Source organism: Vulpes lagopus, chromosome 24 (assembly GCF_018345385.1).
Source record: "Vulpes lagopus strain Blue_001 chromosome 24, ASM1834538v1, whole genome shotgun sequence".
Classification (NCBI taxonomy): Eukaryota; Metazoa; Chordata; class Mammalia; order Carnivora; family Canidae; genus Vulpes; species Vulpes lagopus.
Window position 1 is genome coordinate 46,637,859 of NC_054847.1, and position 13,979 is coordinate 46,651,837.

A 13,979-nucleotide genomic window follows, 5' to 3' on the forward strand; every position below is an offset into this window, starting at 1 on the left:
ATGGCTTCAGGTTTAGATTCTTTAAGTGGGTCATTTCTTCATTTTTTTCCCCCTAAGGTTCTAGCCTGAGAGAGACCATTTTCTTGGTAGTTAGCAGTTGCAGACACATGTTTAAAGCTTTCAAGATACTACAACATACCAGGGAAATTATTATGATGACTGTAAACAGCATAGTTTTCAATATTTGGAGCATATCTTGAAGTCATGATCCCCAGACACAAAAGAATACAAATTTTAAAAAAAGTCAATTGCCTTGCTCATTGATTTCACGTAACTGAGCTTTAACTCCCCCAAGTGTTAATCCAAGTATGGGAGGTGGTGTTGCCACAGCACAGAAACCTTGCTAAGCTAAAAGATACTCAAGGGTTATCCTCTTATCAAGAACTTCCCAGAGAGTCTAAGGATTTGCTAGGAAGCTATTGTCTTAACAACAGATTCTGAAATTTTAGGAATTAAGAAGTTCCTGACCATGGTCTCTTATATTTCCCTAATCAGAGAAGTAGGGACTTGCCAAAGAAGAGTGAATACTGAATCCTTGAAAGCCTCCCTGTAGGCCCTTTCTAACTAGATAATGTAAATTAAGGGTAGGTCGACCAATGAGTTATTTTGCTTGTGAAAAATGAGGGGCAGTTAGATGTTCTCCTAGTCTGAAACAAAAAAGGTTGGTCGAAATTCTAGAGGATAACACCACTCTTAGGGGTGGCCTGGGCAACACAGATGACAGTGTTCTCACTCAAGGCCAATACCAGAATGGAGAGGAGAAAGAGTTTTACTAGTTAAAGGTGATGTCTTTATCTGGTGTTTTGGGTAGAAGCAGTCTACCTGCATGTCAGCTACTTCCCTTCCATGTCAATTTGATTTAGAGGTCTTCAGCATCTGTAAAGGACCAGCTGTCAGCTGGAGCCTTTTTTAGCTGTGAGATGTGCACTTAAGGCTTAATGCCTTCTGGGAAAACTAGATAGAGGTAACTGAAAGTGGTGCCAATGTCCTTAATTTTGATCACATCTCTGTTAAAGCTAAGAGTTGATTTGATTAAAAGAGAATTCTTTCTTTCTTTTTTTTTTTTTTTTTTTTTAGATTATTTATTTGAGAGAGAGAGCATGAGCTGGAGGGGCAGAGAGGGATCAAGAATCTCAATCTCACTTCCTGTTGAATATGGAGCCCAGTTCCAGACTGGATCTCAGGACCCTGATGTCAAAACCTGAGTAAAAACCAAGAGTCGGATGCTTCACCTACTTAGGCATTAGGCACTCCTAAGAGGGCAGGGTTCTTAAAAATCACAGCCCCAAAAGGATGTCACTTAGGCCAAGTCACCAAACCTCAAGTTCTTGTAAATTTTATAATCTTGATATCTTGGTGTGGATGAAAGTGCACACACACACACACACACACACACTGTCTAAAAGTTACTTTTTAAAGATTTTATTTATTTATTCATAAGACACACAGAGAGAGAGAGACAGACAGACAGAGACAGAGACACAGGCAGAGGGAGAAGCAGGCTCCATGCAGGGAGCCTGACGTGGGACTCGATCCCCAGTCTCCAGGATCAGGCTCTGGGCTGAAGGCGGTGCTAAACCCCTGAACCACCCAGACTGCCCTAAAAGTCATTTAAAAATTTAATAACTACTATCCACAGATTTGAAGGTACTTATAAGTCAATTATTGACAGAATAAAATATGTGAAACTAGACAAAAGTTATATGGAGGGGCACCTGGGTGGCTCAGTGGTTGAGGATCTGCCTCTGGCTCACGTCATGATCCTAGGGTCCTGGGATTGAGTCCTGTAGTGGGCTCCCCATAGGGAGCCTGCTTCTTCCTCTGCCTATGTCTCTGACTCTCTTTCTTTCTCTCATGAATAATTAAATAATTAAAAAAAAAGTTATATGGAAAATCAATGCACTGAGATAATACTGTACCTCAGAAGTCTTAGGTAGGTCCTACCCAATTTGGCCATTTGGGGTAAGCAGTTTTATTTCTCTGAGTGTCAGTCTCTTTTTCCATGTGATATGAAAAGCAAAATAATAATGCTATTTTTTGCAAGGTGTTGCACGAGTCATATGAAACTATATAAGCAAAAAAAAAAAAAACCCTATATAAGCAAATGTGCTAATGATAGACACATTTAAGATAGTTTCCTTATTGTCAATATCATGTTTATTTATTTACACCTCGCCTTTCTCTATAAAAGTTTGAAGTGACTTATGAAAATATAGTAATAAAGCATAGAAAGGTAGACAATATTTAGACATTCAAAATAAAAAAATAACAAAATTCAGAAGGACAAGGCCAAGATTGTTGCATTACTACTATTAACAGAAGCATAAAAAGAAACAAAAAGGGGGAAATTTGAATTCTTCAATTTCAAAAGCATTTTATTTGCCTTACTTTGCAACAGCACTAATTTTATTTTATTTTATTTTATTTTATTTTATTTTATTTTATTTTATTATTTTATTTTATTTTATTTTATTTTATTTTATTTTATTTTATTTTATATTTTATTATTTTATTTTTTAAAAGATTTTATTTATTCATCCATGAGAGACACAGAGACAGAGAGAGGGAGAGACACAGGCAGAGAGAGAAGCAGGCTCCATGCAGGGAGCCCGATGCAGGACTTAATGCCAGGTCTCCAGGATCATGCCCTGGGCCGAAGGCAGGCGCTAAACCGCTGAGCCACCCAGGCGTCCCAGAGCTCTATTTTATACACCCCTAGAGTTATGCAATCTGTAACACACAAAAATTGGCTTATGGATTAGGAATCAGCTTCATTTAAAGAAAAAATCCCTTTATATCTATGGAGGGCAGTTGCTACCTACATCTTATTTTTATTACGTTTTATCACGTTTCTAGTAGAGGAAAAAATCAGTATCATTCTAATTTCTAATAGCATGGGGTTTAATATCATGAAAATAACAAAAATAAAGGTACAGACATTGCAGCGGTTATACCACATACTACTTTATTAATACATGATGTCAGTTGCATGCCCATTTCCAGAAATGTAACAATTGAAAGGATTGTAAACGAGGATTTTTTTTAAAAAACAACCCATAACAGATGTTTGCAAGATTTTTTCCCCCTACTTAGAACATAATAAACATATGGAATAGCCTATCAGGCACAATTGCTGAAGCAAAACACAAGGATCATTCAAGAAACAATTAGATTCTGTTCTAAAGAAATGGAATACTTAAAAAGGATGAGTCCTGATGGGCCTATAGTCCTGATGAGCAAATAGCTCCAACTAAACCCTTTATGATTCTATCTCCATTTGAATGTAAATATCACCACAATGTACTCAGATCAAGATCTGGGCTCACTGTGGAGATTTTTCTCCTTTGCAAGAGAAGAAAGAGTGTTGACAATATTCCTCCGTGTGTCTCCCTTGTAAAACGCCCACATGTGGTAACATTGTTTGCATTCTCTTTCACATTAAAAGAAAGGAAGATGTTTCTCATCATCTTAATGTCTTCATTTTTTAGATAATGTTTAGTGGAGCTAAGAGGATTTTTTTAAAGAGTAAAATCAATTTTAGGCATATTTCAAGGCACATATTCTGAGCTGCATTAGGAAGTAAATTTGGGAAATAAATCAAGGAGTAAATAAAAATTATGAATTTAGAAGACAGAATACAACGTGACAGCATATGCAAAGTCTCAGAGAAGAAACCTCTGGCATTCAATGCTACATTGAACGTGGTTTTTGTCCTTGAACAGCTCATTTGCGTGTAGCATGATTGAACATGGCTCTAAGAATATATAATTTTATTTATTACTGTATAAAATAATAGTCTATCTGTAGCTGGAGCACAGGGTGCAGGAGGACCTGCCTCCAGGGGTCCCAGACAGACAGGTTTTGGCCACTTACCACAACCAAATCTAAAGGCAGAGAGATGAGGGAGGTGAAACAAAAGAAGAATTTATTTCAGTGCCCTCAACACCTGAGAGACAGAGGACTGGCTTCTCAAGGGCTGTCCCCAGAATGCTGAAAATACTGCCAGGTTTCTGTAAGAAAACAGTGGGACAAAAGTGTGTGGGGGGATGCATGCAGGTGGGCAGTGAAGGTCAAATGGACTACTCTCTTGGAGTCAACTTGAAGGCTCCAGGCAGTCCCTATTGCTTGAAGGGGTACTTTAGGTTCCCACCTGTAGATGATTTGCCCTCAGGGTCTTCCCCCTGAGCCTAGAGGCTAGCTGGAGAGAAGAACCCATACAGAAAATCTGAGGTCAAAATGGAGGCAGCCGAACTCCTTTTTCATATCCTGTGGGAAAGGCCATCTCTTGCATGCAGTTACTGCCTGGTTGTGAGGCTTCTTAAGAATGGACCTTGGTAGCAGCAGGGAGTCTGCATCTCTCTCTCTCTCTCTCTCTCTCTCTCTCTACTCTCTCAAATAAATAAATAAATAAAATCTTTTAAAAAAAGTGGGCCTTGGGCCTGAAACACTTTGTTACTAAGAGATAAAAAGCCCTCAGTCTGTGCTGGGCATATAGCTTTGTGTAGGAATACCTCGCACTGTTCCAGACCCAATGTGTGCTCCTATGTTTAAGTGTGTGCATAATATGGCACCCAGGCCATCCCACTAGTCTATCTCTTCTCCGAGGGGTGGGAACAAGGTCCTCCACATGCATCACAAGAGGGATTCAGATGCCCACTATTAAAGGGGATCTTGCTCTGTCTTTTCCCTTTGTGAATAAAGCTTTCATTCCATCCAGTGCTTGTATAAGTCATGTCTTTCTTGGCCACCTTGAAACATGCAGTGGGTTGACATCCTGAGAGAGTTGCTCTTGTGGCAGATGTTGTGCTCTCTGCTATCCTCCATGAAGTCAGACTCCTTCCCTGGAGATGGGAATGGGTATTTCTTGCTTGACAGTTCGACAATCCTAATAGTACATGTACTTTTCTTTCTTTCTTTATCCCAATGTGCTTTTTTTTTTTTTTTTTTTAGAAACCTAGGATTTTACACCATCCTAAAGAATATAGGCTTACTTAATCTATCGTCCATACCTATTGGTCATGAAAACTTGGTTGAATTATTTTTGTATAGTGTATATCATGAAAATAAATAGCTTGGTATTTTCCAAAAATTAAAATAATATTTGAGTGTGTGTTAGACTACAGATGGCACTCCCATCTTAAGATTCAGCTATGCTTTCCAGGGGCTACTAATTGTTCCTTCTCTTTTCTCTTTGAGGATTAATTTACTTGACTCTTAACATCAATGTGTATGATTGATACGTTATAGACAACTATGAGAGTGACATCTGAGAAAAGAATTCAGTTATTGGATAAAAGATATTACCTGTTCAGTGAATTATGAAGATAAAGTTATTTTGATAAACACCATTTTATATGTCATTCACATGGTAAGAGGTGAGCCTTAAAATAGTATTAATTTGTCATATATTCTGAATTCTCCTTTGTTTTGTTGCTTAGTGAAGTTGGGTCAGACACCAAAATAGAGATACTGAAAAAGCATGAATTGTATTTTCCAAGTAAGTTTAAATTGACCAACTAAATACTTCTATGAATGATTTAAGAATTGAGGGGAGAAATTTTAGTTTTATCATATTTAATCAAAATTATTAGTTTGGGGCACCTTGATGACTCAGTTGGTTAAGTGTCTGCCTTGGTCTCAGATCATGATCTTGGGGTCCTGGGATCAGGTCCCATGGCTGTCTGGGCTCCCAACTCAGCAGGAAGTCTGCTTCTCCCTTGTCTTCTGCCCCTCCCTCCATTTGTGCACTCACTTATGCTCTCCCTCTTTCTTAAAGAAATGGATAGAATCTTAAAAAGAAATTATTAGCAAATGTGTGTCTTTTTTTAAAAGATTATTTATTTATTTATTTATTCATGAGAGACACACAGAGAGAGAGAGAGAGAGAGAGAGAGAGAGAGAGGCAGAGACACAGGCAGAGGGAGAAGCAGGCTCCGTGCAGGGAGCCTGACATGGGACTTGATTCCCGGTGTCCAGGATCAGGCCCTGGGCTGAAGGGAGCACCAAACTGCTGAGCCAGCCGGGCTCCCCCGAATGTGTTTGTCTTTGCACTAGAAGTTAACTTCTTGAGGGAACGGGCTTTGACCTAGTCAACTCTATGTCTCTGGCACACTGCATGTTATCCCCAAATGCTTGTGGACTAGAAATTAATTGTTAATGCTAATTTGTTTAACTTTATTGATGTATCTTGCTGAAGCGTGCACCTTTACCTTATTAAGCTTCCTCAAATTAGATGCTAAGTCTAGAATGGCAAATTTTAAGGTTGTCCTTGAACATTTGCTTCTTACAATTTAAATCCACTTTGGCTTAATGAAATATAGTCCTGTAGGGCCTCCTTGTTTCAACCCACACAAACTCAGTTACTTGATGCCCTTTAACTACTAATTGCTGTGTATTATTCACATTCATCTTTGTGAAGTTTTGGCATATGGTCAACAATTAAAATACACACACATATACACAAAGTGTAGAGTGTATGTTTCCAAGATTTCAATCTCTAAGGCCTTGTAGGAGACATGATCATAGGATATTGAATTGGTATAATACTAAATATCTTGCCTGATCTCAAACATAGTTTTTATCTTGGAAATTATATGCAATTCAATTAGCTGCTTATTTAAGCGGATTCAAAAAATATATGTGAAGAAAGAGTTACACAGATTTGAGTCACCTGCTTGCAATTGGGCAATTAGGTTAAAGATTTTTTTCTCGAGATGCTGGCTCAGTTGGTGGAGCATGCAACTCTGAAGCTTGGAGTTTTAGTTTGAGACCCAAGTTGAGTAGTGATTACTTAAAAATAAAATCTTAAAAAAAGTTTCTCTCTTAATAAACTTGGACTTTATTATGACAATAATGTGTTTCCTAAATTATAATTTTACAAAACAAGTTTTTGTTCATCTGATTAATACTCTAGTGATAAATTTACCAAGTATTTTTGATACCATTCACAGAATTAAAAGAATGATTATTCTGCACTAGATTTCTTAATGTGCTGAAACAGGGTCTTTGAGCTTCAAACATGAGATATTGCCATGAAAATAAGCCAGATTAAACTGAGATCATATGCATACATTGTGGTCCTCATGAACTGGCCAATGTAGGATCAATATAATCTTACTGACCAAGATGGCTTTAACTTTCTCCTGAACTTGACAGACATTAGACCAGCTTCTTTCTGACTTCTGGTTCCTGAGCTCCTTTTCCTTAGAGCATTTATGGTAGAAAATTTGTGACTGAAAATCCTTTCTCTACCTCTTCAAAATACAACTATTTTTAAGAGGTCTTGCTCGTTTGACATCTCAGGAATGTCTTTCTCCATGTCTAGAGATCCATCCTTTAGAAATATAATCATCAAAGAAGATGCCCTTCCCTCCCATTTTTTTCATTGGAGAAAGGGAGCCTAACTTTTGCAGGTACCTTCATTCAAGTTATGCAACTACACTCTGTTATAAAGATATGAGACAGTTTACTTTTCTTTTGGTCAGAGATAACTAGCAATGCAGGTAACCTAAGATTACTCAACCTCATCTTCACAAACTCTCCATTTCTTTGTTTCGGTAGAGTTCATCTCAGACAACTCAGAGTGCTGACCCCTCTCTCCTATCGCAGTAGCCTCGAATAAAGTCTTCCTTACCTGTTTAAATACAGCTAGTACAATTTTTACTTTGATATTACAGATTAAAAAAAAACACAAAAACATCATTCAACAGAAGAGTGTTACTCTAGGGTTTCAGCTTCACTAAAATATGCTTCCTTATTGAAAGGCTTAAATGTTTTGTTTTTAATCAAGTGAAGTTTATTTTAAATTAATATATGTATAAATATAAAATTGTAATGAAGTCTCTATGCTTATCATTTTAGGTTTATTCAACTTTATTACCAAACCGATATGTACATGAAGGATAAGCAAAATAAAAATACAAAACCATCAAATGAAAGTTTATAACATTAATATGACTTGACAGATTTTTTTTCTGTAATAACTCAACTGCCATTGACAATATGATTTTGCTAGTGATGACCAAGGTGAGACAATGATTCTTCTAAATATGGGCACCTATACTACCTATATGTCAGTATTTTGCCAAAGCACTTCTCTATCAATACCTGTAGATAATATGCTATCAGATCATTTGGCTTTCACTTGGTCCAAAAATATGACAATCTGTGTAATAATGAGCAAAATTTAACTGATAGGATATGAAACACAATTGAAAATTCCATCACTGAGATATCATAGTCATCAGAAATAGAAGAATCAAACAAATGACAAGTTTCACTGATATGGAAGGAGGAGCCTCACTCTTTCCATTGTGGATGCTCCATGGCTGGCCCTATCAGGAAACACCACATTACTCTCATTTACCCTTCCATTCATTCTTGGAGAAGGCCTAGTTATTTCTGGTCTGTTCATCTGTTGGTTTATATTTTAGTTATTTATTTAATACATATCTGTTTATTTAATCATTGAGAGAAATGCTTCATTCTTTCTGTAGGTACCTAGCATACTTGCAGTTATGAATATATGTTTGGGAAGCCAACGGCACAAAAATCTTGAGTTACTGTCTTGCCATTCTTGCTTCCCACACACAGACGTGCATATTCTATGTCAATAAACACCCTGAAATGGGTAATGAGAAGAGCTGATCTCTCAAAAGAAAAAAATCATTGCCTCTCTCAGAGTACAAAATCTTCAAAATAAATGTCTCTGTGTACTTTGGCTCAAGAAAAAGAAGTTAAGTATTAAGAACCCTGAAGTTTCTTACCTCAATATATTTTTGGGGGTATCTAACATGTACCTAAGGGATTACATCATTTATAGCATTCTCAAGGCTTTTGTTATTTAATGTGAATATTTTCTTAAAGCTTAGCAAGTGTACAGAAAAATGCCAAAATTGTATGCGTGCACCTAAAATATTTTTTACAGACTGAGCTCATTCATATATCTAGACTGCAGATCAAAATTCAGAATACCAAGGCCCCAGAAACCATCACCACTACTACTTCAACCAAAGATGCCTCCTATCAATTAACCCACCAGGGTGAAGACAGTCCATTTCTGACAGCATAAATTAGTTTTGCCTGTTTTTATGCTTGATACAAATGAATCACACAGTATGCATGTTTGTGTCCATTTTTTTAAATTCTAACTCATCCCTGTGAAACTCATTTATTTTCTTGATGCAGTCACAGTTTATTTCCATTGTTGTCTACTGTCTGATTATTTTCTTTGTTTATTGCCTTTGATTATTTCTTTGTTTCTTTGTTTATTGTCAAACTAGGACATCTAAGTAATAATATTTTTCTTGTCAGTAATTTGTGTTTTCTTTCTTCTTTTGGTGATCAGTCTTGCTAGGGATTTATCAGTTTTATTAATCTGTTCAAAAAAAAAACATTGGCCTCTGTTGATGTTCTTTATCATATGCATGTTTTCTATTTCACTAAGATATATTCCTATTTTAATTTGTTACTCCTTTCCAATTTCCAAGAAATGTATATACTTTTTCAAACAACCCAGCTTCTTGAGATAAAAACCTTGATCATAAATCATGAAAAAAACTTCAAAATAACCCAGACATTTTCAATGTCTCATATATACAGATTTTTGTGTATGTTATATGTGTTTTATTTCTAAGAACCAATTTAGAATTTCACAGCTTAGATATGTCATATCTACATAATCATTCTAATTTCTGTAGCTATTTCTCTTTTACCTGTGGGTTCTGCAGTGGTATATTGCATGCTTTCCAACTAGTTGGATATTTCCTAGTTATCATTTTATGGTTACAGAAAAAATAATATGAATTATATCAGTATTTTGAAATTTATTGAGACTTGATCTATACCTTAACAAGTAAGCAGTCCATCCTAAAAAATGTTACAGATGCAGTTAAAAACAAAATATATTCTGTCTTTATTGGGTTCATTATTCTATATATACCAATTAGTTCCTATGTGTTGATTGCATCATTTATAGCATCTGTGTCCTTACTCTTTTTGTATATGTGAGTTTGCTGTTTCCCTTAGTTATTTTTAGAAGAATGTTAAAATCCCACTATGTTTGTGGAAATTGTCTTTCATTTAGTTCTCAAATTTTGCTTTATATATATTTTAAGCTAAGTTATTGGAAACATAGAGTAATATTTCAATATATCAGTTGGCTGATAACAATATGGCCATAATAGCATTCTTTTGGTTAGTGTGTTCATGATAGAGTTTTTTCTTCCTTTTTTAAAAATCTTTTTTTGTCTATCTTGAAAGTCATACGTAGATTTTGTATTTGCTCATTTAATTCACTTTGATAATGTCAGTCTTACAGCTATTCTTTTTAGCCTATTTATATTTAATGTAATTCCTGATGTATTCAGGTTTATATTACTGTTGCTCATGTTCTTTGATCACTTATTTCATGTTTACTTCTTTTTTGTGTTCCTTTTGTATTAGATATCTTATAATCTATGTTTTCTTTATATTATAATTTACACATTTTGCTAGTTCTTAGTGTTTATTCAGTAGATTGAAATACTTGAATAACTATACATGAAAAGTAATGCCACTTTTTTCATTTCACTAAGAAAGAACAATAGAACATTTAACTCTATATTTACTCTCTTCCTTCCATTTGTGCTGTTTTAGGCACATTTGCTCTATGTATGCTTGAATATACATAGGAGGATATTGTCATTTTTTAAAGACAATTTTCTTGTGATGCAATTCTGTTGGCAAGAATTTTCTTTCACTTTCTCTGTAAACTATTTTACCATTATTTTTCGAGGGTTTTGTTGCTGTTGTTGTGTATGTAATTTTAAGTTAGAGATTTTTTTTTTGGTGCTATAAAATAGTATTTTATTATCTTCTGGCTTCCAGTTTTAGAGTTTATCATCACTTTTTAATTCTATTGTCACTTACTGAAACATAATTTGTGCCCCATTTTAGCTCCTTTTCTTTGTTTTTATACAGTTTAATTAATATATTCCTAAATGTAGTTTGCTTTGACTTCAATGAGCTTCTTGATGTGTAGGTTCATATTTGCTCAGTCTTCTATTGCATTACAAGCCATTCTAAAAACTAGTAGCTTAAAATAATGACAATTTTATTAGCTCATATTTCTGTAGGTTGATTGGTTACAGCAGGAATTTCTTTTGCAAGTTTTGCTAAGGGTTTCTCATGCCATTACATTCGGATGCTGCCTGGATCTGGAGTTTTGGATGCTAGAATGCCCTTGTCCATCTGGGATGTCCAAAATGGTTTCTCCACTCATATATAAGGTGACATGTGGCTTCTCTATGAAATCATTATTTGACCATGGTGTCTTGTCTTCCAGGACTTCTCTCTACCAGGATAGCTGGGATTCATACATGGTGGGCCAGGGCTATATGGGCTCAAAAGAAGAAGCTGTCAGGTCATTTTAAGGTTCTGGCTTGATGCTGGCACAGTGGACCTACTGTCACGTTCTGTTGCACTAAGCAATGCACAGTTCTGACCCATATTTAGTAAAGGAGGGCATTCCACATGGCTTGGATACAAGGGCATGTAGCTACTTTGGGGGCCAGCTTTTTTTTTTTAAGATTTTATTTGTTTATTTATTTATTTATTTATTTACTTACTTATGTATGTATGTATGTATGTATGTATGTATGTATGTATGTATGTGTGTATGTATATATTTGAGAGAGACGGAATGGAGAGGGAGAGGGATAAGCAGACTCTGTGTCAAGCACGGAGCCTGACTGAGGGTTAGACCCCACCACCCAGAGATCATGACCTGAGGCAAAATCATGAGTTTGTCACTCAACCAACTGAGCTACCCAGGTGTCTCAAGAGGCCAGTTTCGAGTACCAGCTACTACAATATGTTTCTTTGGTTTTTGCAATTTTCTGTCATAATCTCTTTAAAAATCATTTCTTCCCCTTTTTCTTGGTAATTTCTGCCTGGAACAGCAATTACAGAGATGCTACACATTTTCTGTGTCCAACATTTCTTACACTCTTTTCTGTACTTTTCATCTCTTGATTCAGACCAGCAATCCTGTGTTCTGCTGTATTGAATCTGTCATTAAATATACTGGATTCTTAATCTTAAAACTTTTATTTTTTTTCGGTTCTAGATTTTCATCACAATTCTTTTCTGTATGTCAAGTTTCTGATAGAATTCTTTATCTCTTTACCTTCTCCATCTTTTCCTTGATTTATTTTTTTGAACAGCTTGATCATAGTTATTTTTTTTAATATTCTGTTCTGCTAAGTAAATATTTGTACTATCTCTAAGTCTGTTTCAATGATCTCTCTTGCTCCCTTGGTTTTGGATTTTAGGGAATGCTGTCTTGTGGTTTGGGTAATGTTTATTTCCACCTCTGGCATATCCTCCCCAGTGCTTGGTGTTGTCTCCGTGAACTTCTCCTGACATTAAATGAAGTTAAGCATTGTCTCCTCAGCAAGGCTGGAGTTGCCCTGTTTTGCTTTGCAGCGGCTCTGTTCAGTTTTTAGCCTCCTAATCCTCCATGAAGCCTTAGGGAGGGAAACAGCCATGTATTTAGAAGCCATCACGTTTCCATTTTCTCTTTCTGGTCCCCCGAGACCTCCAAAAGTTCTGTTAAATGTCTCTCATCCCAGCAGCACACCTCTTCTGTGGCATGGCCTACATTCCCAGCCTCCTCCATAAAGGCAGAATCAGCAAATTCCCTCAGGGAAAACACTTCTGCAAAAGTCAGCTCAGTTTTCAGAGGTTCTCCTCTCTCTGGAATTCTGCTGTCTTTAATTATCTTGGTTTCAGCATTTCTCTGATGCTGTAGGCATTATTTTTATACTTTATCCAAATTTTCTAGTAGTTTTTGGTGGAAGTATTGGTCTGCCCTCTTTAACTCTTTTTTACCACAACATTTAGGTGTCACACACTCTTGACTGCCTGTCTGCACATTTCCTCAAGGGACTTTGTAATTTTTTCTATGCTTTGACATACTTATTACACAGAGTGAGAGCCCAAGTTTCCCATTAGACTGTATACTCTTTGAATAGAGAAACACTATACTATTCGTCTGTGTACTCTTAATATCTAGCAGTTGGCATCTGAGAATGCATATGAGTATTTCCTTTTTTAAAGATATTGCTAGATCCAAGTGGATTTTAGTTAACATGGTTGAGGTTACAAGATAAATATTTTAGGAGGGCAAAGCTCCCATATATATATATATATATATATATTTATACATCCTTATGTTAAGCATCTTGGGATATTCCAAAGCAATCAGATAATAACAGAATTGTCAACACATGATAACTTTTAATCAATTTTGAACTTTTAACTTTTACCTATAAGTTCCTGAAAATTGAGGAAGCCATTTTTCCCCTGTGGATCTTCAATAACTTGACCTCTCTTCACTGATAACTCTTACCAAAAACATGACACCCTGAATGGTAGGGGATATATCCTGAAGAAGCAAAGTACATTATGAATTAAAAATTGATTTATTTGTTTTGTTCATTATATATGCGGTTTAATGATTTACCAGTGAGATAAACAACATTATGTTTTTGTTTTAATAAAATGTCATTGTTGAAGATGTGTGTCATCTGTATTGTTTCTCTGTACCACAGTATAGAACCTTTACAAGGTAACAGAAAACATAGTAATTATAGAAATACAAATTAAACCACATAAAAGTGACAAAGTTCAAAAACTGGACAAATTTTTAATCCTAACCCTTGCAGTAAAGTAATAGTCCTAAAAGAATTTTTAAAGGTAATTATGAATGAATATGACAAAAGTATAATACATATTATTGAGTATAGTTTCATAATGCACTTTTCTTGGGCTTTTTTAAAAAAAAAGATTTATTTATTTATTTTTAGAGAGAGAGTGTGAAAGGGTGCCCATGAGAGTAGGGGGAGGGGCAGAGGAAGAAGAAAGAGAGAATTGCAAGTAGACTCTCTGCTGAGCCGGGAGCGTGACCTGGGGCTTAATCTCAGAACCCATGAAATCAT